This window comes from Lepidochelys olivacea, assembly GCF_965140295.1.
Source record: "Lepidochelys olivacea isolate rLepOli2 genome assembly, chromosome: 9".
NCBI lineage: Eukaryota > Metazoa > Chordata > Testudines > Cheloniidae > Lepidochelys > Lepidochelys olivacea.
In genome coordinates this window covers 21,000,681-21,027,286 of record NC_140419.1, presented here as the reverse complement: position 1 = coordinate 21,027,286, position 26,606 = coordinate 21,000,681, and the positions used below count along the sequence as shown (strand labels likewise).

At 39.3% G+C, this 26,606-nt stretch overlaps 1 long non-coding RNA gene across 1 annotated transcript in view; it reads left to right on the top strand.

Annotated features, from left to right (window-relative positions):
- Positions 1-660: 660 nt before the first annotated feature.
- Positions 661-26,606, top strand: part of LOC311526263 — a 166,232-nt gene continuing 140,286 nt past the window's right edge. Inside the window, exon 1 of the long non-coding RNA XR_014712980.1 lies at positions 661-764. This is a non-coding gene — a long non-coding RNA (uncharacterized lncRNA). The remainder of the gene's footprint in view (positions 765-26,606) is intronic.

Below are 26,606 nucleotides of genomic sequence, written 5' to 3'. Positions count from 1 at the left end.
CAAGCAAACAAACTGCAGTTATAATCTCTGGATATTATAGAACTCCTATCTTTCCCATCTGAATTTTGTGGAGCTCATTACGGCGAAGTAGATGAGGGAGTGATTTATTCTATCAGGTGATTATCCTAAGTTAGGACATATCTCTGATCAAACCTTGTAGAAAGTGGCTGGTTAGAAAATCCTACAAGAAGCCCAATGTATTAATTAGCATAGGCAAAGTCCTATTCATGTAAATGCAAGTATGCTCCGAAACCATGCCAAGCTCTAGAATATATTTTTGTATTGACTCTGCATGACATGTCAGAGGTTTGTAGTGCTCTACTTCAGAGAGCAGTACAAAATTATTTGGAACAAGGGGCCAGGAGCTCCCATGAAATTAACTTTGCTGTTGATAACAGATACATTGAAAATGTTTTAGAATTCCTACTTGGTACTGTATATTTTTATAGTAGTCATTATAACAGAGCTGCACAAAAGGAGCTTGGATTAAACACTAATCATTCTGCAGAAAGCTATGTGCTCTGGTATAGTATTGCATACACATGTAAACAGATGACTGAGCAAAGTGGGGAAGCAAAGTTCACAAAAAAGGAATGCACGGCTATAGTCAGTTGGATACCAAACTACAGGCATCAGCAAAATAATGAATCTACGAGAAGCTGTTAGCAAGAAAAGAGAGAAGCTTTCCTTGATGCGTGGTAAAAAGAATAGGATTCAAAGTGATGTCAGGAAGAAGAAAGGTAAAAGAGTGAAACTCTGCTGAGGTGAGAGAAAGTTCGGATTCTGTCCCTTATACCTAGGCTTCTTTGCTGAACATGTCAACAAGAGAAGCAACTGGTGCTATTGTTTGGTATGCTTTATGATATAGACACTTGTTCACTTGGAGCTGCAGGCCAAACTGTGATTAGATGACAGTGGCTGTCAGTCACAGCTCACTGTAGGACAGTTTTGAACAAATGACATGGGGATAAAAGGCTAATTATTGCCAATTCTCTCGGCTGATTAATAAATAATGTAACAAGGGTCCGAAATACTAGATCCTTAATATTTATTTTCCTGATATATTATTAAATCCTCATTTACAGTTATGGGGTCAATTATGCTGCTTTATATGCTTATTTTGCTGCTTTTAGTTTGTTTTATATACTGTATGATAAAACTCTAGTCAATGACTCTCATCCATGTAACAATACTATAGACAATGGGTGTAGCATTGAATCTGCCAGTCTACATATAATTTTAAATTGATTTGGATATTGTCACTGCATGATCTGGGGTTAAGGACTGTGCCTGGATCAGGTGACCAAGGATCACGTGCCGGCAGGCTGGAGGCCGCATTTCCTATAAGATGGGCTGCCTGCTTCCTGAGCGTGGGACCTGCAGGGTACAGAAAAGTGGTTCTGTGGTAGAGCCAGGATGGTAGCGAGCTGGAAAAACGTGCCAGAATTTAGGATCCTCTGGAAGAACTGCAGAAAACCCTGCATCCAAGGCACAGGGGAAGACCTAAGATTCCTTAGAAGGAGTGATGCTGAGAGCCTTGCTCCCAGAGCAGAATGACTGCAGTCCATAGAAAGAAGGCTAGAGAGGGCCAAGGGTTAATAGACAACTGGGCACAGTGCCTTAACGGAGGGTGGTAGGGGACTCTGTTGACCAGAAAGAAACAGCAGAGACTGGAGAGTGCCAACCTGATGTTTTAGAATCAAAATGGTTTAATAAAGTAGACCCGAATGGGGTGGGGAAGGGTCTGTTACTAAAATCCCTAGTTGCATATGAGTTGATTAGATAAACAGAGGGAAAACTAAGGTTAGGGTGACTATAGTGCCAGGTTATGGGATGGCCTGCACTGGGCTGCACCCTGAAACAACTATGGTGCTATACGCAGGTGATTATCAAATGTATGAATAGGTTGGAGAGTGGTGAAGGAAGCGTTAATGTTAACAAATGCTCAGTTATTTGGCTACTGCACATGACACTGTGCTGATTCAGAAATGATATTAATAATTTGTAAGCATCCATAGAGGAATTTAACGTTTGTCCAAAGTGCAGCGAATTAAAAAACCCCAGTGTTCCTACTCATATGCTGAAATACTATGAATGTGACATTTGTCTGAGTAAAGGAAAGTGGCTTTAAAAGAGTTATTTCATTTGGTTCCATCTGAAATGAAGAATAGGGAATGACTTGAAAAGGATATAACTAAAATAGAAATGGGAAGATATGGGTTATACCATGGCATGGAAATTCATAAATCCTTTCTGATATTGAGAAAAAAGCTTTACAGATAAAGACACTAAAGGAAAACCATTACGAAGTCTTGGCTCCAATTCAACTCTAGTTACACTGGTGTAAATATGTAGTAACCCATGGAAGCCTGTGGTGTTCTTCAGGATTTAAATCTGTGTAATGCAGAAAGGATGTTCAATATTATCAGAAAATGAATTGTTTTTTGTTATGCTGTCATTCCTACATACTATTTAAAATTTCATTCAACTGAATTAGACCTTTATATCAATATTTACCCATTGTCAAAGGAGAAGAGAGACTGTTACAAGGTCAAAACAGTTGAAATGGGTTATTTGTAGAAAATCTTAATGTTTGAGAATTAAGATTACTACCATGGACATGTGATTCTATAGCCAATTTACTCAATATACAAATTCACTTTGTAACTGCCAGCCCCGCAAACTCACATTGGCCTCTGACAACCAGGTTAGGTTCTTTCCTTCTCACACAATACTAACACTGTTATTTATATTTTGTTAGTGCTTATAGGCCCCAATAGAGGTTTGGACTCCATTGTGCTTGGCCCTATACCACACATACGAAGACAAAATCTCTACCTAGAAAAGTTTACAATCTAAAAGACCCCAGGACAGATGGGTGCTTGTAGGGATGTAACAAAGTAACATGTCTCCAAATTACAGCAAATAACCAAATATAAGAATCCAAAAAGAGAAAAGTACTTTGTCTCTTTTGGAATACCTCTGAAAGTGAGAACAATGTAAAGGACAAGGTGATGCTTTAAATCCAGCAGCATGACTTCTCCCCATATACTGTTTTTTCATCAGAAGATGGCAGCAAAATCTCAGAAACCACCATGTTCACAATTCTCACTTTCGATCACATGTAGGGATTATATAGAGAATGCATGGTGGTGTGGAATAAAGGATCAGTTGGATTTATCTTGGGATGCCTTCTTCATTAGGGTCACCCTAAATAAGTCTGTTAGTCCTTTATTTCCAATTATACCAGACTGCAGTTGCTACATGTGTCATATTTTGCAAAGTAGCTGTTATAGAAATATTTTAACTATGTATTTCTTAATAAGATGAGTGCTTTTTTCATATTCCTCTACGCGTGAAAGCAAAGTCTTTTATTTCATTAATCCAAACTGCTCAGGGTTCAGAGCAGGGGAAAAATTAGAACATAACATAAAAACGGTCATACGGGGTCAGACCAAAGGTCCATCTGGCCCAGTATCCTGTCTTCCAACAGCAGCCAATGCCAGGTGCCCCAGAAGGAATGAAGAGAACAGGTAATCATCAAGTGATCCATTCCCTGTCGCCCATTCCTAGCTTGTGGCAAACTGAGGCTAGGGATACCATTCCTGCCCATCCTGGCTAATAGCCATTGATGGACTTATCCTCCATGAATTTATCTAGTTCTTTTTTGAACCCTGTTATGGTCTTGGCCTTCACAATATCCTCTGGCAAGGAGTTCCACAGGTTGGCTGTGCGTTGTGTGAAGAAATACTTCCTTTTGTTTGTTTTAAACCTGCTGCCTATTAATTTCATTTGGTGACCCCTAGTTTGTGTGTTCTGAGAAGGAGTAAATAACACTTCCTTATTTACTTTCTCAACACCAGTCATGATTTTGTTGACTTCCATAATATCCCCCCTTAGTCATCTCTTTTACAAGCTGAAAAGTCTTAGTCTTATTAATCTCTCCTCATACAGAAGCTGTTCCATATCCCTAATCATTTATGTCACCCTTTTCTGAACCTTTTCCAATTTCAAAATATTTTTTGAGATGGGGTGACCACATCTGTATGCAGAATTCAAGATGTGGGTGTGCCATGGATTCATATACAGGCAATATGATATTTTATATCTTATCTACCCCTTAATGATTCCCAACACTGTTTGCTTTTTTGACTGCTGCTGCACATTGTGTGGATGTTTTCAGAGAACTAAGTACTAATGAAAACTAATACTAGTATGAAACCTTGTGATAGCTTTTCTGTACATAACACTTCGCAAGTTTGTTCTGATATCCTAGGACTTTCTAGGGTTGGAAGTGAGTGTTGTGTGTCCCATTGGTAAATTAGAAATATTCCCTATCTGATGATAAAAAAGATCCAGTTTCCAGCCTAGTGGATTAATATATTGTTATGGTAGGTGTCCCCAGGTAGCACTGTTACACAGTCTTGTTAGTTATTTTTTTAGGCCATGTATAGATTACAAGCGAGGGGTGTGATTTTCCTCCTTGTATACACATAGTCATGCTACCTCTCATCAAGCTAGCACAAGTATAAATGGCAGTGTAGCCACAGTACCATGGATAGCAACAGCAGAGCTGTGGCAAGTACGTACCTATCAGTTTCATGCAGGTTTGTACTTGGCGTGGCTCAGCCATGCCTCTGTTTCTGCTATCAGTGCTTCCACAGCTACACTTCTATTTCTACTGACACTAGTTCAAGGAGAGCTAGCATGAGTATGTGTACATGAGCCTGGAAATCACACCCCTACCTGGAAGTGCAAATACAGCCCTAGTGGGTGAGTAGTGTACTGTCTTTGAAGAAATGCTGTGTTTTGTTTGTAGTACATGGGTTCATTGGAGGAGCTGTTGCAAACAGCAAGAGACTTTGTTCTCCTTCTTTAGCCTCTTTCTAATTCTGGAGCTGGAGTTGTTTGTTGGGAACTGAGCACTGGTGTTGGGGCTGAGGGTCTTGAAAGAAGTTCTCTAGCTGCGTGCTCTTTGTGGCCACCTCTGTTCTACACTGGCGGACGTGTGTGTAAATGATACAATCTATAATAAGAAAATACTCAGATTGTGTACCTCTGATTTTTCCTCCCAAAGGAAGTGCTAACTTGCATGACCCCAATATCTGTTGTCCTACAGGTGTCCCCAACTGCCTGCCGAAGGATCACAATATATTAGAATCTTACGGATTTCAGTAGAAAATGATAACGTTTGTCATTTTTTGCATCATCCAGTGGAATATCATAAAAATTTGTATGTACTTCATGTTGTATGAGAGAGTTCCACAATCCTACAGAGCAGTTATTTTCTATTTAACCCATCAGACTTCAGAGTAATTTCAAAAATATGTATTGCGTTTCTATAGGACCTTAGTGGTGTCACCCCTATTCAATTCTACAGGAATTTTCCCTAATGATTAATCTGACACTGGGGCAGGATTTTAATATTGCATATCCTGCACTTCAAATCAGGATAAGATAAGGGTAGTGGGAAAGGAAGCATTTCTTCAGAAGGGTTTTTTTTTCACTTTTAGAAGCTGTCAAAGATTTGGAATATTGAAAACAGACCAGATGGAAATAGACTGGTGGGCATAATAAGTGTGAGGTGGTCAAAATTGCATGCTAAATGTATTCATCACATGACTGTCAGTGCAAGATAGGTAGTGTATATGTGCAATTACAAGCATATAATGTACACATGTACATAATATTAATCTTTTAAAAACTTGTTAATGTGTTGAAATATTACTTTGTACGAACAGTGAAAATTCGTTTACGACTGTATGAAGATCAATAATCAATTAGATCCTTTGAAAATAACGGGGAAATATTGTAAAGACAGTAATTTCATGGCTTTGATTTTCTTCTTGGATTAGAATACAAAACCTGTTTCATTTTTTTCCCCAAGGCTTTTTCCTTGTATGCCCAAAGAAAGGCAAGAAAACCTATGCTAGACATATTATTAAATTAAGGCTGTTTTAGACTCAATTTGGTAAGGGTTAAATCTTTTAATAATACTTACATGATAATAGGTTAAAATCTTTTCTTGAACTATTCATTTTAGCTAGGAGGAGCATTTTTCGTTCTTAATTTTTCCCAGAAATATTTCCACTTCTAAAATTACTAATTAATTTATAGAAATTTACTGCAATGGAAGGTCCATTGAGAATCTCTCCATACCAGTAGATGCGTGTGTGGCAGATATAAATATCCAACTTGCAATAGGCAGCTGCCTATGAATTGTTACTACAAAGGCAGTCTGACATGTTTTTTTCTTGGAGTAAAGTGAAGACTTTCAGAAAATGCTGCTGAGTAGCAGTGCTCTGGAAATGGACCCAGAGCATATTGCAGATTTGTGTTTTGTTGTGGTCAATATCTATTAAGATATTGAAAGAGGGGTAGAAGTAGAGCTGTAGGAAAGCTACAAATATTTTACTCAAGGAATTTTTTTTCCCACTGAGTGCTTATTGAGCTAGACCACGATTCACCAGAATTTAACTGTTCAAATATACTTAATTTTTTTCACCTTGTCTTTATTCTGTGGATTGATGGTGAACAGTTCTGACTTCCTAATATATGATCGCTCATATTTGAGCTATGTTGCATAGCTGCACACAATTGGCACAGTAGTCTTATTTGTTCTTTGATTGCATGAGCAATAACTCTTACAGGACCTGATCTAAAGCCCTTTGCAGCCAGTGGAAGTCTTTGACTTCAGTGGACTTTGGATCAGGCCCATAATCAAGAGAGTAAGAGGCTGAAGTCACAAAGGCTTTCAATTTTGCAGGGACAAGTAACAGTTTTTAGGTAGAGATAGTAGATGGAATTAGGGAATTTTAAAATATTTGAAACCTTTTCCCTTCTGAGCCACAAAAAGGTTGCCTGAGGCATCGTTTTTAGAAGTATCAGGAAACTGTAAGATTGATTGGCTAGGTCTAGAATTTAAATTGATTTTTTTTCTTGTTGCGGTCACACAAAGTAATCCATGTATTTAGTCCTAGTTGCCAAGGATGTGGTCAGAAGATGAACTGTAATTCAATGGCTTCTGTGCCAGGAATTCCAGAGAGGGATTTTAAGCACCTCTCTTTGTGTCTAAAGTGACCTAGTGCATCCTATATAAAATACTCCACTTTTTGTGACAATAGCTTAGATATGAGCTTCCACATTCCAAGACTGCTTTATGCAAACATTAGTGCACATGAAACTGAGTCACTGAAATATTTGTGCAAAGTGGTTTGAAATAGTCATAAAACTCGGTTTCAGTTCACATGACTTTCTTGAGCCAAAACCAGTGGGGTTTATTTGTCAGGGTCCAGGTATACTTCTCTTTAGGTCCACGAGAATCTGAACGTTTTGGGAAACTTGACCCATAATGCATTTCCCTCCTCCCTAAATAAACTTAGCAATGAAACCTGAAACCACGTGAGGTTTGCTGCTTTTCTGTGGAAACTTTTCCAGAAATCTAGATACTAGGAGTGATGATACATGTGTCTGAGGGCCTAGTGTGGAATTTAGGATGATTTAAAATTGAATAGAAGTCTATGAAATCTGGATTTTCATATGGCTCCTACAATTTATTTTGGAGTCAGTACATGAGATTTTTGGGAGAATTCACTTACTGCTGAAGGTACATAATTAAGGATATTTTTTTCCTGTTTGCGTGGGCTTCTAGGAAGTGAGAAATGAAGGTAATTTACTTTGAGAGAGAGACTGCAAATGGTATGCTTTTGACTAGATTTGCATCTTAGATGAGTAGAAGACCTCATAACATGGCTTGGAAAATCCCCTGCTATGTATGTATGCGAAAACCATAGCAGCAGATTTTTTTGAGATGAGCATCAGTATGTGCTATGCATCTGAAATTAAAATCTGTCCCATTGTTTTTATGTTACTAATCTACATGGGGGAAGTTAAGATTTAGGAAAAGATCATCGCAAAGGAAATGTGTAGGGCTTGACTGATATCACACACTGGTTTAATTCCAGGGTAACTACTGACCTAAGGGAGGTTTCAGAGTAGCAGCGTGTTAGTCTGTATTCGCAGAAAGAAAAGGAGGACTTGTGGCACCTTAGAGACTAACAAATTTAGTTGAGCATAAGTTTTCATGAGCTACAGCTCACTTCATCCGATGTATTCAGTGGAAGATACAGTGTGGAGATTTATATACATAGAGAACATGAAACAATGGGTATTACTGTACACACTGTAATGAGAGTGATCACTTAAGGTGAGCCATTACCAGCAGGAGAGCGGGGGGTGGGAGGGGAACTTTTATAGTGATAATCAAGGTGGTCCATTTCCAGCAGTTGACAAGAACGTCTGAGGAACAGTGGGGGGTGAAGGGAGGGAATAAACATGTGGAAATAGTTTTACTTTGTGTAATGACCCATCCGCTCCCACTCTCTATTCAAGCCTAAGTTAATTATATCCAGTTTGCAAATTAATTCCATTTCAACAGTCTCTCCTTGGAGTCTATTTTTGAAGTTTTTTTGTTGAAGCATCTTCCCCATCATGATTACACTAGTCATTCTGTTAAACCTGATCAAAATGGTTGAACCCTGAAGCCATATTCAACAGTCCAGGAAATATGATATCCTGTCCTGGAGGAAAGAGGTGGCAAGCTCCTCATTCCTAAATGGATGGTGAATATGAAACACCATGGAAACGCATTTTGGTCCTGCGTAAGGGCTGACAAATTTGGCCTCTGTGTCTATCTTCTACTGCTGTACCATGAAGCTGAATTCTCCTATTCAGCAGCCTGACATTCTGTCAATTAATACAGCTGACCTTGACCACTGTAATTTTAACCAAAAGTGGGAATTTAGATTTGTGAAAATAAAATTCATGGTTCTGTAGATGAACAAACAAAATATTGTTAGTTTATCTTTTTTTCACTGTAGATAATTAATCATCTCCTGCGTGCTCAAATTATATCAAGAGAAAAAACACTGACAGGTATTTAAACAAAGTATCTGATTCTACTCTTGTTACTTGTGTATTTGTTTTTAATTTGTTTGTTTTCTCCCGTGCCAATTTCTTCCTCTATTTACATTTGCCTGATTTCCATACTTCCTGCTAACCTTTAAATTCAAGGTCAAAATCCTAGTCACCTATAAAATCACAACATAAGGACGGGGGAAATTACAGGCTAAAAGCAAAAATGTTATAGTGTTCTTTGAAATATTTCATAGTATTGTAGTTGACTAAGTATTAGGAGATTTTTAATAGCAATAAATGGTGATTACTACTAAAAATGGTTTTGAGAACTTTGTCATTGCTGTAAATTGTTTATAAAAACAATATTAAATTCCATTGGACTTGAACTACTTGATGTTTGTTAGTCTCTATGGTGCCACAAGTACTCCTTTTCTTTTTGCGAATACAGACTAACACGGCTGCTATTCTGAAACTTGTTTATTTCTATCATTTAATTTCATGCCTAAGTGAACTATTAAATCAATCATGCTGTATTTAAAGGGCAGCATTTGCATTGGTATGACCAGTGAGTCATAACCAACTATTTACTTTTTATAGCTTAAAGAATAAGAGAACATACAATATTAGTAAATGATCCATAAACTATAGTTTAATGTGGGTGAAATCTGTACACTTTAGCTTTTTGTTTAGAATTAAAAAAACCCCAAAGTCCTGCTAACGCCTTCTAGAGAAATCATGACATGTGCTTACATTAGGATCTAATTATTTCTTTTTAATTGTGCTACAGTTACTATTCTGGATCTTGCATTGTACAAAATGCATGGACTCCAAAATACTACTTGCTTCTGTGGGAGACTTGGGTATGGAAGAAATGCAAGGCATATACTTAGGGTGACCAGACAGCAAGTGTGAAAAATTGGGACGGGTGGGGGAGCAATAGGAGCCTATATAACAAAAAGACCCAAAAATCGGGACTGTCCCTATAAAATCGAGACGTCTGGTCACCCTACATATACTATAATGTTTTAAACTGATATTTGACATAGATGCCTATTAACTTAAACTTTAAATCAAATCTTGAATTCTAATATTAAATACAAGTTTTCTTAGGATTATTCTTCAGAAATTTTAATAAATTTAATTTGGCCCATGAAAATAGAGAGTTATGAATAACCAAGTAATTTTAAAAGGATCAACATCTAATTTCACGAGTCAAACTGCTGCTGTTGCTATATTCTAATATGAATTCTAAGAATATAATTAATTATCTCTTTGATATTGTAAATTGGTAATCGCATTACCATAGAAAACAAACTAAAACTCTTAAGACACTGACTCCCTTTCTGGCCTTGAGCAAGTAACTTGACATATCTGTGACTGACCTGCCCCTGATAAAGGTGCTGTCAGACTTAATTAATGACTAAAATGATTTGAGAGCCTGAGATATGATGCCTTGTACATTTCAATGTTTGCTATTGCAAATCACTTTTCACCAATGCTATCCACCATGTGGTGGGGTCTGAGACAGTGCAGCTATATTTTGTTCTAAATACAAGGAAATCCTACAGTTTCTTAGGTACCCCCATGTCATAAAAGTTGGTAAATGATGGCTTATCAATGTCAAAAGTGTAAGTGCAGAGTGTTTGTACAAACAGAAGTAATGTGCCCTAGAGCTCCCCTGAAATCACTGTGTGACAGTAAGGCTCTCACTCTGTGCTCATGGATGATGGGGTTGGCCATCTTATAGCACTAGCCTGCCTGACCTCTATGGGTGGCTGAGTTGTGTTGTATTAATTTAGATGGAACAAAGGGTCAAAGGTGTTAATGTGACTCTGCTGATGTCCAACATTAAACAGCATTCAGGATTTGGTGTATAGAGACCTCAGCCTGCTTAGCACCCTGGCAAACTCAACATTTAAAAATCTTTTCAACTTTTTATTAAATATAAAGCATTTGAAATGTAAAGTTATAAGTAAAGCTTTCATTTTAATAACCTCCCATGTTCCTTTTCACTTTAGCTGGAGAGAGTCTTTAAAGGCCAAGACCTCCATGCTTGACAGTCTCGTTGACGGTAATAACTGTCCTCTGGGGGGAAAAGAGGAAAAGTTAGTTGAGATGGAGCTGTCATTTTTGCTGCTGCTGTTAAAGTCCGATCCTGTTTCCTAGAAGACCAAACAAAACACATGGAAGGGAGAATAGCAAAGAAAGAAAAAATGCAGCTTCTGTCTCTGGTGTTCTGTCTCTTGCAACCTTACTGCTGAAACATTACAGTCATGGCACATGGTTTTATTAGCCATTCTGAGACCGGGCAAATTCGTATCAGCATCAAATTGCTTAGGACATTGCTTTTATCTGCCTCTCTGGTCACAGGCTTATAGCCGTATTGCAAAATATATAGATTTGGTCAGCTAAACCAGACTCTTATTAGACAGAAGTCAAAAGAAGTGGGATAGAGAAGAGATAAGCTGGGGAAGGAAAAGGACACGAGTGGGTTGGGTGACAAAAAGTCTCACATCCCAGGTGGTATGTGGGATTGAGCTAAAGCTGGTGGAGGTGGCATTGTCATCTGAGTCCCTCTTTTTCGCCTGGTCAGGACATCTCTCAGGATCAGGAAGTGGTCTCAAGCATGATCCTGGGGCCCCAGGAGATAACAAAGGTGGTGGCCAGGATGGTAGGGTCCACTCATTCCCCCTGTTTCAGTCAGCCAGCATCAATGCCCGATGTCCCTCCCAAATGTTTTTAAGAACCCTAAAAGGGAGTGATGGGGGGAATAGCTCCTCCTCTCATTATTTTGTCCACCAGCTAGGCCGAGTTTCTGACACCCCAATTTTGATCCATTGATTACAGTCCCACACTTTCCTTGTTTACGAGCTGTGATTTGAACACAGTCCTTGAGTTATATCAGTAGGCCTTTTTGCTTGGACTTACTCAGTCTCTCTCCCTTTTTGCATTTAGGTTATTGTGACATTTTTTAAACTTTCACTCACTTTTTACAGTTGAGCTCACAATTAGGGTAAATTGGTAGACCCAATTATCACAACACTAAGCAATCCCCAGCTGAGGAGGGCTTGGGAGACGAGTTTCTTTCCCTTCAATCCCTTTGAGGTATCAGTGAAAAACTTAAAAAAGTGTTAATTTTTAAGATACCCTTTGGTGCTTTGGAATGCCCTTCATGATGGTCATGGAGCAGCCAGTGGCAGAGGAAGCTCAGGGGTAGGTTTCTATAGCAGTGAGGAGATGAGGTGACAGAGGCCCTGTGTTCTCAATATCTGTTGGGTTTGTGGTCCTGTTCCTTTCCTGTGGAGGGAAAGACCTGTCAATGACAGAAATATTTGAAGGAAATGCCATAAAAGGAATTTCTGAATTTTCCTTTCCACTGGTCTTTGCCACATGAGGATGTGATTCAGCCCACTATTGTCATTTTATTTGCTAAGTGCCAACCATATAGTCAACACTGAATGAAACACTGAAGAAGATGTGGAGTTTATAATATAAACAGACAGCGTATGAACTGGACACATTGGCAGACTGAGAAGGTGGTTCTAATTTAGGGCACAAAACAAATATTCAGTGGGTTCAGTGACAGCACTGCAAGGATCGATAATGAAGGTAAGTAGACTGGCTGTTTCCTTATCAATGTGACAGGAGTTTCTGACTAAGATATATGAGGGTCACAAGGGGATCTTAAATGCAAAGCGAGAGACAGTGAGAGAGAGAGAGAGAGAGAGAGAGAGCACCAAATATTCTGACTGATGGCCAGGACTTAAGAAGCAATTGCAAGTTCTGGTGGAAGGTTGACAAGTATGCCAAAGAGAGGTTTAGCTGCACAGAGCCATTAATCCTCTGTCTGACTTGATTGCCCTTGGCAGAAAATAAGACCAGGTAGACTTCAGCTAAATCATGCAGTTTACTCCCTTGTGGCTGACTTCATTTATAGCTGTGTAAACTCACCAAAACTCTTACCTGTATTGTTTCCCTTGGTTATCAAAGATACAAAGTGTTCAGTGATGTTCACCCACTCAGGCATCATGACAGGACAAGTCAGGTTAAACAATGGAATGCCATTTGCTCCATGAACTTCTAAATGTTTTCAGATAACATGTACTTTTGCAGTGTTACTGCCAGTCCTCCTTCCCTGGGGAGCAATGGGGAAGCTGAATGTGGGATGAAATTATTGTACCTTTTGAAACCAGAGGGTGGCTCACAGTCTCTAGCTGTTGGAGCCTTAAAGGCTAGTCACAAGGGCTACAGTCCAGCAGATTTTCTAATGTGGCAGGAGCTGCATACGCTTTTTGCCAGCTCTTCCATCTTGGTGAGATCCTGAATGGACAGCTTCTCCGGAGGAGGGAAGGAAATAACAAAAAAGGAAAATTACTTCACTTATCATCCTGGAGCAAAAGACTTGGAAAAAAAATTGGGGAAAGGGGGAAGAAAGATAAAGCCATGACAGTGGGTGTGCTGGCCCAGCAAGGAGGACAGTGTACATTGCTACACAGTGTACACGCTCTTATTGGCTCATCAGTCATCCAGTACTCAGAAACGTGCATCTTGTTCAGTCAGAAAACTGGGCATCAATGCCCTTCCTTGTCTTCCCACCTGTATCCCAGCATAGGCATAGAGAGTCTTCCCTTGAACATGATAAAGATACAGCGTGCAGTAGTCTGCATTCTAGTATGGTAAGCTATCCTTTTTTTCTTTTTAAACTAGAGATAGTCACTTAATTCAGCATCTCAAATATTTTTGTTTATCAACAGCACGTTTGCCATTAAGTCTGCATCTCTTTTCCTTACTTAGAAACCTGAAGCTTTCTGAGGCTGTAAGTCCACCACTAGTACCAGGGTAAAAATACAATTCCCCAAAAATGTTTTTTAAAACCAGTAATTATACTCCTTGAGCAAGATGCTTGTGGTGTAGAACCAAAAGTGTGTGCCTGGTTTTCTAAGGAAGAGGTGATCATGTAATTAACACACTACTTACAATTACTACATTACTTTTAATTTGTAAACCTCTTTAAACTTCTAAACATGTTCCAAGTAAAAATATAGTATTGAATTTAATACCATCAGATCATCTTAATATCACCTAATTTTTTTGTGACCATCAGAGCTTACACTGGAAATGAAGCCCACAACTGGTAACCAAATATCATAGCAATGAGAGTATTAGAAATGGGGTAATTTGGGGCAAATCCAGAACCCAGACTGAACTGAATTCCTGACAGGAATGAAGGACCCTCCTTCCAGGGAGTATAGCTGTGGAGTGAGCTGCTGCTGGAGCATAACCTCCGTGGGCCCATCTGTGTCCCCTGACCCAGGGGTCTCCCTGCATTGTACTAGTTATATTTTCCAACTACCCTAGATAGCCTGTAAATTATAAGGCTGGCACTGCTCTTCCTCCAGTATGACACAGAAGTTTTGTCCCTATTAACCAGATGTTGTCAATTTGAAATGCATCTACTTTTAATAAGTAAGCATCCTTATCTATGGTACTTCCATGACACTCATTACCATTAAGAACGCCTCACAATCTCCAATGTATTTATATTCATACAGCCCCTGTGGAGAAGGGAAGTGCTATTATCTCCATTTTACAGATGGGGTGCTGAGCATAAGGCACATTTTTAAAGGAATTCAGGCATTGCTCTGCTCAGTCTTGCAATGCTTGGGTGAAGGAGTGACTTAGACTCCTAAGTGTCATGACCTCCCATGTCTCAGACCCACATCTGCAGGATTCCTGGGAGTCATCACACTCCAGTCTTACATGTGATGGCTAGCTGGCATAGGCTAGAACTGAGACTTCTTGAAGCCCAGCTCAGATAAACGCTCCACCCTGGGCTCTGATGGATGGAGCTCCTGTTTGGCCTGCTCTACCTACTTAAACCGGAAGGAGAAATGGGAAATAATCCATACAACTGGACTCCACACTGCTTTGGACTGGTCACCCAGTGCTACCTGCTCTTATTTCCTGATCCTGAACACCTGGTTTCCTGACTCAGCCTGATTCCTGGTCTCTGATTTTTGGTTCCTCACTCTGGCTCCTGGACCCCAGTTCTGAACCTGGTGTGGGGACCCAACATACCACCCCATCCTCACCACTAGTCCTGGTTGCCTCTATCCTGGCTCTGCACTAAGTCAGTTAGGCAACACTCAAAAGAGCCACGCCAAAATATTTTCAAAAATCTGGGCCTGTGTCTCAAAGACCCTAGATTATTATAACTGAAACAACTTAAAAAAATAGAAATTACCTTTCACCATTTACACAGTTTGTTTATTTATCATACTACTTTCAGCTTGGACCATGAAAATAGGAAATCCATTAAACTTTTGTTTATAGTTTTCTAGCAGTTTCCCTTTTGGGTTCTTTTGCACTTGTATAATATTGAGGTTGCAAACAGTGCAGTCAATTCTTTTTGAAGTAGTTCTCAGTGGCATTTTAAAATAGTATTCCTGGGAACGTTGCCCTTCGTTTTAGATAGCATTTAGATAACATGGGGAGTGAGCACTTTTTTTTATATATAATATAGGTGGAGGGATGGATTTTGTATTAGGTTTTTTCCCACCTTTTCTAAAACCTACATTTGTGTGTGTTTGACCTGCAGTGTCCCTTTTAAACTTCAGGAAGTTTTCCTAGCAAAGTGTTCTTTTTAATTACGCTCAAAACTCTTGAACTGTGTCAGCAAAAAATGGTTTTTAGTTTTTTTGTGGTGGTGGTGTCGTGTGCTTTTCTTTTTTTCTCTTTTAAAAAGAACTGGTGAAATGCCAAATTCTGTCATTTTCTTTTTACAGATAGAGCCTTTGGTAGGGCTTAAGACTGAATACTGAAAATATTGAATAATTGACATTCTTAGAGGTGCAAGTGGAGATTTTTCATCAATATTTTGAAGCTATAGTTTCTAGTTTAGGAATGTTTATGGCTAATCATGACCATTTAGCTGACAAATTAATGTGAAAAACATTATTTAATTTTCTGCTAGAGTATCAGCTGATGTTTTGCTAATGGTAGTCTGTAATGGGGTATACTGATCCTTTTAAGACTAGAAGGGACAAGAACACCCCATTCTAGGGATGGTGGAATAAACACAGGCCCTGGAAATGTCCAGATAACAAGAAAAGAGGGGAATTAGTATTTGGATGAGAAAAACCAGGACACTGTCCCTTACAGGGCCTGGGACTAGGAGCCATATAGTGTAGGGTGAGGCAGGACTTCCCCTCTCTCCCAACCAATCAGGGGAAGCTCTCCAAAGAAGGCCAGTATATATGCTGCCTTCTCTGTCAGAACGGAGAACACACTGATGGGGAAGGTTCCCAGGGTCAGAAGACTGAGCTCGTGCTAGGAATGACCGAATTGGTGGCTCCGTGAAGGACAATCTGGGTCAGAATAAGAGCTCCATGTGTGGTAGAAGAGCTAGGAATGGGAATGAAATTTTGAGTTAAAATGGACTTAATTTGGGGGACACTGAGGGCCGTTTTGAACTGTTTTCAGCTTAGCTGCCGGCATTGGTTGGTGGTAGTCCCGAATGAGAGTCTGTGGGAAGTTCCTAAGGGGCCCTGAAGAGGGGGAACAGTGTGAGGGCACTACAGATGCATCCCTGGCCATGAGGGGGCACCCAGTAAATGGCAACCTTGCTATGAAATATTTTTTCTTAATCTTAAAACAAATACTTTTAACAAATGTCCCAAAGAAATACTCTGGCATGCACTATCTTTGAGTGCCAACTTTGTCTTTCAAGTGGAACAGTATTACTGATTCCTTTTCAAGTTTCCATCGCCGCACCTTTGACATAGACTAACAAGGCTCCATTGATTTACCCTGGACTGGATGCCCAGTGCTGATCTACATTCAGTCTTTAAAATATTGCATTTAAATAATGATGAGGTTGTGATACATATCAATGAAAGTCAAGAAATTCTAAAGTTAAAGCTGATATGTCAAGCTTGCCTTACTCTTGGAGTATAGAGACAATGTATTATGAATTGAAGGTGGCTTTGTCCGATTTAAAGGGACACAGTAATTCCAGCCAATTTTAAAACAGAATGTAAAGTTTTGTACAAATTAGCAGAAGGATGGAGGAGCAGATGTTGCATAACAAAATGTTTCCTATTTTTTAAATGTTTCTCTCTGTTGCTGTGTGAAACACCCTCACAGTAGTTCCCCATTACATGTTCTAAAACCGTTAGACAGCACTTCCTTTCATGCATACATGGCAAGATCTTCTCCAAGGCTAAACAGAGCAGTCTTCTAAGTATCAGAGTAACACTCGTGTTAGTCTGTATTCGCAAAAAGAAAAGGAGTACTTGTGGCACCATAAAGACTAACCAATTTATTTGAGCATAAGCTCACGAAAGCTTATGCTCAAATAAAATTGGTTAGTCTCTAAGGTGCCACAAGTACTCCTTTTCTTCTAAGTATGTCTTTCCTAGGGGAGAGGGTTCTAGGACATATCCAAGCCCTGAAGGTGCTGGCTGCTATGGCTGAAGAGCTTGGAGGATTAAATGGAGTTCCAAAGAGAGGACAATATTGTAGCCTTTTAATTATTCTGGCCCTTTTCACTATCCAGCCCAATCTGATCCTAGTTAAACAGACTCATCAATAACTTGAAAGTCTAGCTGAGATAACTGGAGGGGAGGGAGGAGAGTTCACTGCTCATGTATAATAGAGGAGCAGATTGCACACCACCCAGCTGGGTTTGAATAATATCTGGTCTCTAGCTCTTACCTTAGTTGTGGACCAAATCCTTCCAAACCCTCTGCATAAATACAAGTCAAAATAATAAAGAAATTCTTTAATTAAAAAAAGTTGCGAACACACCTGTTGAACATTAGAGAGACAGATGGGTTAAAGAAGAGAACATGAACAGGTTTTCACTTTTAGACTAAAGTCCATTGTGAGAATACAAAGAGAGATGTAGTTCAAACTCCTTCTGTAAAACTCAATGTTCCTCAGTCCTTGGTACTGTCTATAGGAAGAAGGACTCCAAAGTTTTAAAATTACTGTGTGTAGCAAAAGAGAATGCAAACCCAGAAGAGCCGATAGCTCAGGGGTTAGAGCACTGATGTGAGAGACCAAAGTTCAAATCCCTAATCTGAATCAAGCAGGGCAAGGAGTTGAACATGGGTTTCCCATGCTGGCTATTCTGGTGTCCTTCTCTTTGGTTTTTCATACATGGTTTTGAAAGGGTTTGGTGGTTCTTTGGAACTGGATCAGAAACAATTGTCAAAATTGTTTTCCAGGCAGCCCTGAGCCCTTCACACATCAGTCAGAGGTTGCCCTGACAGACAATTATTGCCCTTCCAACTTCCATACAATCTTCACTTCATTCCCCTGAGTGTACTCAGTCTATGGAACGTGCTGCTTTAATTGTGAACTTTCCCAGTGCCTGCCAAACTTACAACCCAATAGCTCAGTGGGGGAAGGAGACTATACATGCAAGGGTGTTGTGAGAAAGATAGGTGTGTTAGCTGCTCCTGTGGCTGAAACATTGGAGATGGAACCAGCGACCTCCAGAGCTGAAAGCCCAGCCATCTACAACTTGAGTTTATAGATCCAAGCTTACTAGCTGAGAGCTATAACAGACTCACATCTCCACAAACCAGCAGTATTGTGGCTGCCTCCTGTGTCAGGATCTTTGAGGAGGGTGCTGGAAAATCTATAATTAGCCTTGGGTATTTAGGATATAATTAGGGCTGTCAAGGGATTAAAAAAATTAATTGTGATTAGTTGTGTGATTAATTGCACTGTTAATAATGGAGTACCATTTATTTAAATATTTTTGGATGTTTTCTACATTTTCAAATATATTGATTTAAACTAAAATACAGAATACAAAGTGTACAGTGCTCACTTTATATTTGATTACAAATATTTGCACTGTAAAAAACAAAAGAAATAGTATTGTTCAATTCACCTAATACAAGTACTGTAGTGCAATCTCTTTATCATGAAAATGTAACTTACAAATGTAGAATTTATGTACAAAAATAACTGCATTCAAAAATAAAACAATGTAAAACTTCAGCACCTACAAATCCACTCAGGCCTACTTCAGCCAATTGCTCAGACAAACAAGTGCAGTTAGAATTTGCAGGAGATAATGCTGCCCACTTCTTGTTTACAATGTCACCTAAAATTGAGCACAGGCGTTTGCATGGCACTGTTGTAGCCGGCATCGCAAGATATTTACATGAGCAATTAAGTTAATGGTGGAACTGTGATATATGTTCACACGCTTTTATATGAAGGACAGTGAAAGGCTAAGTGAGACATAAGAAACACTCAGATGATTATCTTATTTCCTTATACACAAACCACGGATCCTGCTCAGCCTTGATACTGCTCATGAAAAGTTAGGGCTTGTCTACATTTGAAACATTACAGCAGTGCAGCTGTAGTGCTTAAGTGTAGATACTACCTGTGCCGACAGGAGTTCTCCTGTCAGCATAGGTCATCTACCTTCCCAAGAGGCGGTAGCTAGGTTGATGGAAGAATTCTCCCATCAGCCTAGCATTGTCTACACCTGGGATTAGGTTAGTTTAACTATGCTACTCTGGGGTGTGGATATTTTACAGCCCCAAGCAATATAGCTGGTTTGACCTAAATTTTTAGTGTACACCAGGCCTAAGAAACAGTCAAAGAAGAAACCTAGAGTTCTTTCACTTGCTCAACTATCAAACTAGGCTTGGAGGAAAAGGGTAGGGTTCAGACTTGAATTGATTGTCAGATCATTTATTCAAGTTGAGCTCTGCTCCCATGGAAGTCAGATTTTTGTCACTGACCTTGGCTGTGAGAAAGTTTTGGACTCAATCATTGAAGAAAACAGTCACTCACATGGGACAGCATCTACCATGAACCAACTAAATTCTCATATTCAGATGTATTCTTCATCTAAATCAAATAGAGTTTAAATAGAATTTCTTACTATGAAAAGGGAAACTTTACTGTTAGCAGTGTCCTCAAACCCACTTTAAATCAAACAAAAATGTTTGCAAGTCTTTTTTTTTTTTTTTTAAACTAAGAGTGCTTTTGGAGGAGCTGACAGTAAAGGTGATGACAGGCATGTCTAGAAAGGACATTAATGTTCCTGAAGGAGCTGCTGCCTATATTTTACAGCAGGCATATCTTAGTGGATTTATGCTACCCTGAACATATTTATTTGTAAGTATTTATTTAAAAAATTCTCTTGCAGCCCAGATATAGGACTTACACACAATAAAGGGAAAGAAGAATCAAAGTGGGAAAAATGGCTGGGATTTTTTCAAAAATAGGAACCTAAACTAATTTATTTGGCCTTTTGTTTTTGTATGGTTTATTTAATGAAAAGAGCCATATTCTGTTATCTCATTCGAGTTGAGTAGTAACTTATTTCATGATTAGTCTTATTGATTTCAATGGGACTACTTGCTGAGTAACAGACTATTCAGCCTGAGCAAGGCTGGCAGAATCTGACTCTTAAAAAATGGTGGTGGTTGTTTAATGTGTTGTCTGTGATCCCAAGTGATTCGTTGTCAGGGTAAGGGAGAAAGTGGGGGGGACTTTACAAATTAATTTGTTTTTTCTAATGTCAAAAGTTCCAAACCATTAATTTAACATCCCATTATTACCATGGCCCTGGTAACAGGGTAGCTGGTGCCTTAACTGAACAGGTGCCTGAAACAGCTCCCCTGTTGCGGTCCAGGTATGCCCTAGTTTGGTATGATGAGGAGGACAGGGCTACCCTGGGGGTTATAAATGGGACACTGCCCAAAGGCAAGGGTGGTTTGAGCATTGGCCTGCTAAACCCAGGATTGTGAGTTCAATCCTTGAGGGGGCCATTTGGGATCGGGGCAAAAATTGGGGATTGGTCCTGCTTTGAGCAGGGGGTTGGACTAGATGACCTTCTGAGGTCCCTTCCAACCCTGATATTCTATGATTCTATGAAAGTTCTGAACCCAGAGACCAAAAATGAGAGCGCGCTCAGATGAACAGCAGGGAGGGAATGCCCCTGAAGGGAGAAAGCGGTGAGAATTCTCTAGTCAGCAGTGGAGTCAGAGCAGGCTGGTGAAAACAGTCAAGGGGTTACCTACAAACTTCTCCAGGCCAGAGGGCTGAAGTCTGAGAACAGCAGAAGGAGGTGTCTGCTGATACTCTGAGCTGGAGACCTGAAGCCAAAAGGCCAGAGAGGGCTGAAGGCTGGGGAATGACGGAGGGCTCAGCCTACTGATCTTTCCATGTAAGAGCTAGAACCGGACTTGAGGATGAAACAGGACAGAGAAGCACCCCAGCTAGAGGGGATGGGGTGAGGAGTGGTGAGAGGTACCAGGGCTGTACTTGGTCTGTTGATGGACTGTTGGAACTAGAAAGATTGAATGTTGAATGCTGGGACTACGCTGGGGAATTCTGGATTATGTTTGGAGGACTTCTGTAATAAATAATCCTGTAAGGGCTATTTATATGTGGAAAACTATGGCATGGGATTACCGGGAACTCTGTCAAGAAAGGGAAACTGAGGTACACACCCATTGTGCTGCAGCCTGCCGCCAGAGGGCATCCCAGGTGGGGCTGCCATATCATAGGGCCATGCTATGCCACTGAGTTTTGAGCAGAACTTTCCACTGCAGTTTTTTTAAAATGAAACAATGGTTCAATTTTGCCATTATTGTTAAAGTGTGAGTTGTTGCTTTTTAATTATTATTTATTAGTAGTATTACTGTCCCACCTAGGAGCTCTAGTCTTGGATCAGGACCCCATTATGCTAAGTGCTGTATAGCACAACAAAAAGATTGTCCTCACCCCAAAGGGTTAAGTCATCTGTTGCTTGATTTTGTTTGATAAATATGTATAGTTTTTAATTTTGTAATCTTTAATAATTATGTATTTGAGCATCACATGTAAAGGAAATTGTAATTGGCTAGGTCCCAATGCAGCTCTTATTGAAGTCATTCGAAGTCTTTTGACAGACTTCAGTGCGTGGTGGATTGGTTCTGTAATCACACAAGGTTTTCAGCATTACTCCCTTGTTTATTAAAATAATAAAGTAAATGAACTGCAGTCACTTTAGACAATATTGCCTGCAGAGGGTCATTTCAGTCTTTAAGCAGAGCTCCTCTTTGAAATCAATAGAGCGTTTGACTTGAAAACGTATGGTCCAAAGAGATTTAGCAAAAAAGTATTTTCAGTTTTTAGTGGATTTAATTATCTATTTAAAATCAATTGGGACACATAATCCAGGTTAGGGGACATAGAAACAGACACACGACTATATATCTATATCTTTACATATTGCCTAGTTAAAGAAAAATTAAAGATGCAAAGAAACATGCAGTAGCACTTTCCAAGCTGTAACTCAGTCAGAAACGAAGGTTATATTATTCGAGACAGAATGCCTGGAGGTGAATCCGGTAAAGAAAATAAGGTTGAAATTTAGGAGCACTGAAAGTCCATCAGTTTTGAAATGCTAATAGAGGTCTGTAGCAAGAGCTGTTGCAAGAGAATACATTGCTCTGGTTCTTTTCATTAAAATCAATATTATCTTTAAAAACAAAACCTTTAACTGCATTTTTGTTGTATAAAACGAAGTAGCAACAAATACTGTGGCCTGACTTTCAGGCAAAATCCCCACTTGCTGAGAATTGTGACAGAAGAAGAAATTTCAGTTCTCTGTAGCCATGGTTTGTGTGCCAAAAAAGCACAGCAGCTTCAAAACCTGACTCTGAATTCTAGGGTGTGGGAGCTTAGAAGCTCTGTGGCTTTCCCCTCCCTTTTCATGTTAGGGAAAGTTGCATGAATTTGCAAATGGCCTCTATTTTTGTATTGTGAGGTGGAGAGAGGGGGGTTCAAATCCCAAGCCTTGATCTGGATTTTAAACAGCTCCAGATGAAAATGTTTTACTTTGAGCCTGTTTCTGCTTCATAAGATTAGTTGCCTTCTGTTGATATTTATATTTTATTTTCCAATTTTAGCATTTTCCTACTGACTTTGGGCAAAACCTTAACTTTATTTCTCTAGGTTTTTATCACCCCTCGATGTGGTATCTGATCTTACAATAATATGGGGACAGTGGTCATGATGTAGTGACTAAAGTCAAAGTATCAGTATGTTACAGATTATAGTATTTTAATCTCAAGGATTATTATCCCTACTTTTCAGAAGAGGAATTACAACCACAAAGAATTTGTGACTCTGGATACACAGGAAGTCTGTAACAGAACCAGGAACAGAACCTCAACCACTGGGATCTTCCTGTGCCTTAAACACAAGGCCATTTTTCTTCCCCTCTCACTGAATCCATGCAATAAAAAGCATTTTATATTGGTGTGATATACATATACTCCATCGAAGTCCACAAGGATATCTTTTAAAATGTGATGACTCAAGAACTGCATGTACTGTGCTTTCCTGATTACACTTGCAGAATTATGATTCCTTATAACTCAATAAATGTCTTCCAATTATGTGCAACCTGTAACAAATGGTGGTCAGTGTACCAAAAGTTTGTCAGCACAAGGCAAGTATTCAGCTGCAGGATTTCTCACCAACTTTCCTCCTGTGCGCTTCAGCAAATGTGCAGCTAGCAGCTCAAAACTGAAAGGACTTCATAACGTAAGTGACAAATACTGGGAAATGTCTCACTCTGCCAGTTAAACTTCAGAATGAAGCTAACAAACACCAAGAGCTTTCCCTTCAATCAGTCTCACTTGGCCTATTTCACTCAAATGCAGTTAGAAGATGAGAACAAATTTCAAAATGTCCAAATAATCCTAAATGCTTCTTACAATAGCTTGCAGCAGACAGCACTGAGTCCCAAAAGTCTCAATATACCAAAATATATACATCAGTTGTCAAAACCTGGGAACTAATTTATAGTCGCATTTAATCTAGTGCAATCTTGGAAAGAAGTCGAAGTAGCAGGCACGTAGAATACAGTAGCACAAGTTGTCTTTTCCTGAGCTGGGGGAGGCAAGGAAGAATCTTTTATTTCTGAACCCCTCAATTAAACTTTTCCTTGATGGAAGTTGATGAAAATCTGAGCCATTGCAAATTTATATGTTTGTAAAGTATATTGGTGAGTTATCCTTTAATGAGTTTCTTGTTAGCCTTTGCAGCACTACTACAGGATAGACACAAGCATAAAATTTAATAATTTAGGATCAGCTAGTCAATTTCCAACAAAAGGCTAGTGTGCATTTTGAAGAAGCATGATTTGGAGTTAAATTAATGGTTGCAGATTTCTGTTTTGTATGTGGGTATGTAATGTGAGACTTGTGACATACCTATACTAGAACAGGGGATATTCATCTATTTCAGACAAGTGTTAGGAATGTAATATTCCTGTAGAAAAAATGTTCCCAATATCTTAGCATTTTTCACACCCTTATTACATGTGTGTTGACCTTGGACCTTGCGTTCCACAATTCTGGTGACATTTGACCAGGATGTAAAATGAAATCCACTCATCTACTTGCCTGTGAGCAGAAAATTTGTGCAAGCATGTGCAGCACTGAAAGAAACTCGTTCAGAGAAGACTCAGTATTTGCCCTTCAGTTTGCTCTTCTGTTTTTCATGTTACTAGGTAGCTTAGTCCAGATCTGAGTGGTTTTATCTGCCAAGTAATATGAAGAGTACAGACTTATTCTAGGGAAATGGTCAGCCTTTAGGTTGATTGGCTCATATCTACAGCACCAGGCCCTCAAAGGTTCTGGAAACCATGTTGTTTATTGAAAGAAATGATCAATCCAACAGTGAACTTTCCCTCAAAAGCCAAGTGTTTATATTTAGGTACCAGTTACAGGGCAATTCTGTGGATCACCACTAGGTGAGTCACAGAGTTGCCTCTTATATTTACTCTGGGCACTCCTCAGGTTCAGAATCCTAATGTCTGGGGAAGGAACATCTGAACCACACAGGTTTTAAATTGTATATATTTTGTTAATTAAACTAAATAACTAGGCAACCGTATAAAACAAGATACATAGAAACAATTCAAATTAGAATCAAGTGGCTTTGTATTAATGTAATTAGCAGGATGATTTAAACTATAGTTTATTTTACAATAATTCTCTATAAATTCTATATAACAATTTGGGAAGGCAGTAGTTTTGTTTAGTCATTGACCTCAAAAGTAATAGGGTATTATCAATCTCAATCAATATATTTGTTCCAGCCAAATAGCTGTTACAGGGAGGGTCAAATTACCTCCAGGTTCAAACTCATGTTGTTACTACAGTTCTGATGCCAGTTAAGGCAGCATGCCCAAATAATTGGTAATTAGGCCAATCTTCTCTCTTTTTTCCCCCACCCCAAACATGGAGGTTCAATGAAACATTCCAATATAATTCAAGAAGTTTTATTTAATATTTCAACGACAAATATAGGTGCAAATAGGACTTCTCAAGATTAAACATACCACTCCTACTCATGAAATATATGCATGTATGATCTTTTAGACAGTCTGATGGTTTAACCTAGGGCTGTTTTAGATATCTGAGGAACTATTCTATAGGCACCATTCTCAAATAAATTCTGTGGGTTCAAGCCTTGCAAAAATCCTGTGCACACGCAAGTGCAGACTCTCACACATCGTCACTACCAGCCATCTGCTGAAGTAAAAACAAGTGTAAGAACACTGAGGTGGCAGCTTGTATCTACTAATACTGATTGGAAACCACAACAAAACCAAAAAGATGGCAGAGTCATTGTCACAATTCTTGTGGTGTCATTTAGCTTCAGGAAGAGGGTATGTGGTTGAAAAGTTTAGCTGGTGGTCGTCTTAGCTCTGGTGTTTAATACCTATCAACTTGCTGACTGGCTAGAGGTTGCTTGACTGTAGATCTGGAATCTTAGATGTTTCAGGTTGTGGGAATCCTACCATTCAGTGGCCAACTGGGAGCGTGGAGAAAGCAAAGGTCTCTTCCTCAGGCATGGTTGCATTGCATAGACCGAGACCAATAACCAGTGGCGGCAGCAGTAGCAGCAGGCAAAGAAGAGAGTAAAAGTAAAAGGTCTCTTTCTCCTAAAATCATACTTTGGGTTCAGTATTTTATATGCAGGCCTATCTTCCTCATGGCATCATGAACTTTTTTCACAGCAAGAAATTTCTAACCAGGTGGAAGCTGCTAGATTTAACCAGCCTGAAGCAGCTGTACTGTATGAGATTTTGCAGATGCTATGGTAAAAGCAAAGAATGTTTTCTTTGTATCCCACAAGCCACAATGTATGTTTTTGGTCCCCCTCTTCAACCTGTCATAATGGGTCACTTTATCTATATATGCATGGGTATCTGTATATCTTATGCTTTTGTACTGCCATCATCACTGTAGTATCTGAGCATCTTCCATGTAAAAAAATCAATAGCAATAATGAAGTCCCTAGTGGATTTCATGGAGTCTTGAACAGTTCTCCCTTTTCAGAGTAAAGAAGGAAGGATGCTTTGATGATGTAACTCATGAAGAGGCCATTTAGGGGTCACTATATCAATTACAGCAGGAAAAAAGGCTATTATAAAGTTCCCCCTGACAATCTATGGAATGGACAGTTGCTGAAAACACTATATTCACGGGAAACACACTAGTTCCATCAACCTTGGAGTGCAGACCATCAAAATGGGTCACTGGAACTGAAGGAGAGAGAGGTCTGTTCTTGGCAAAGGGGGAATATTTACCTATTGAGTGGACCCATCAACCAGCTACAATATTTGCATGGTTTTCATTGGAGCATAA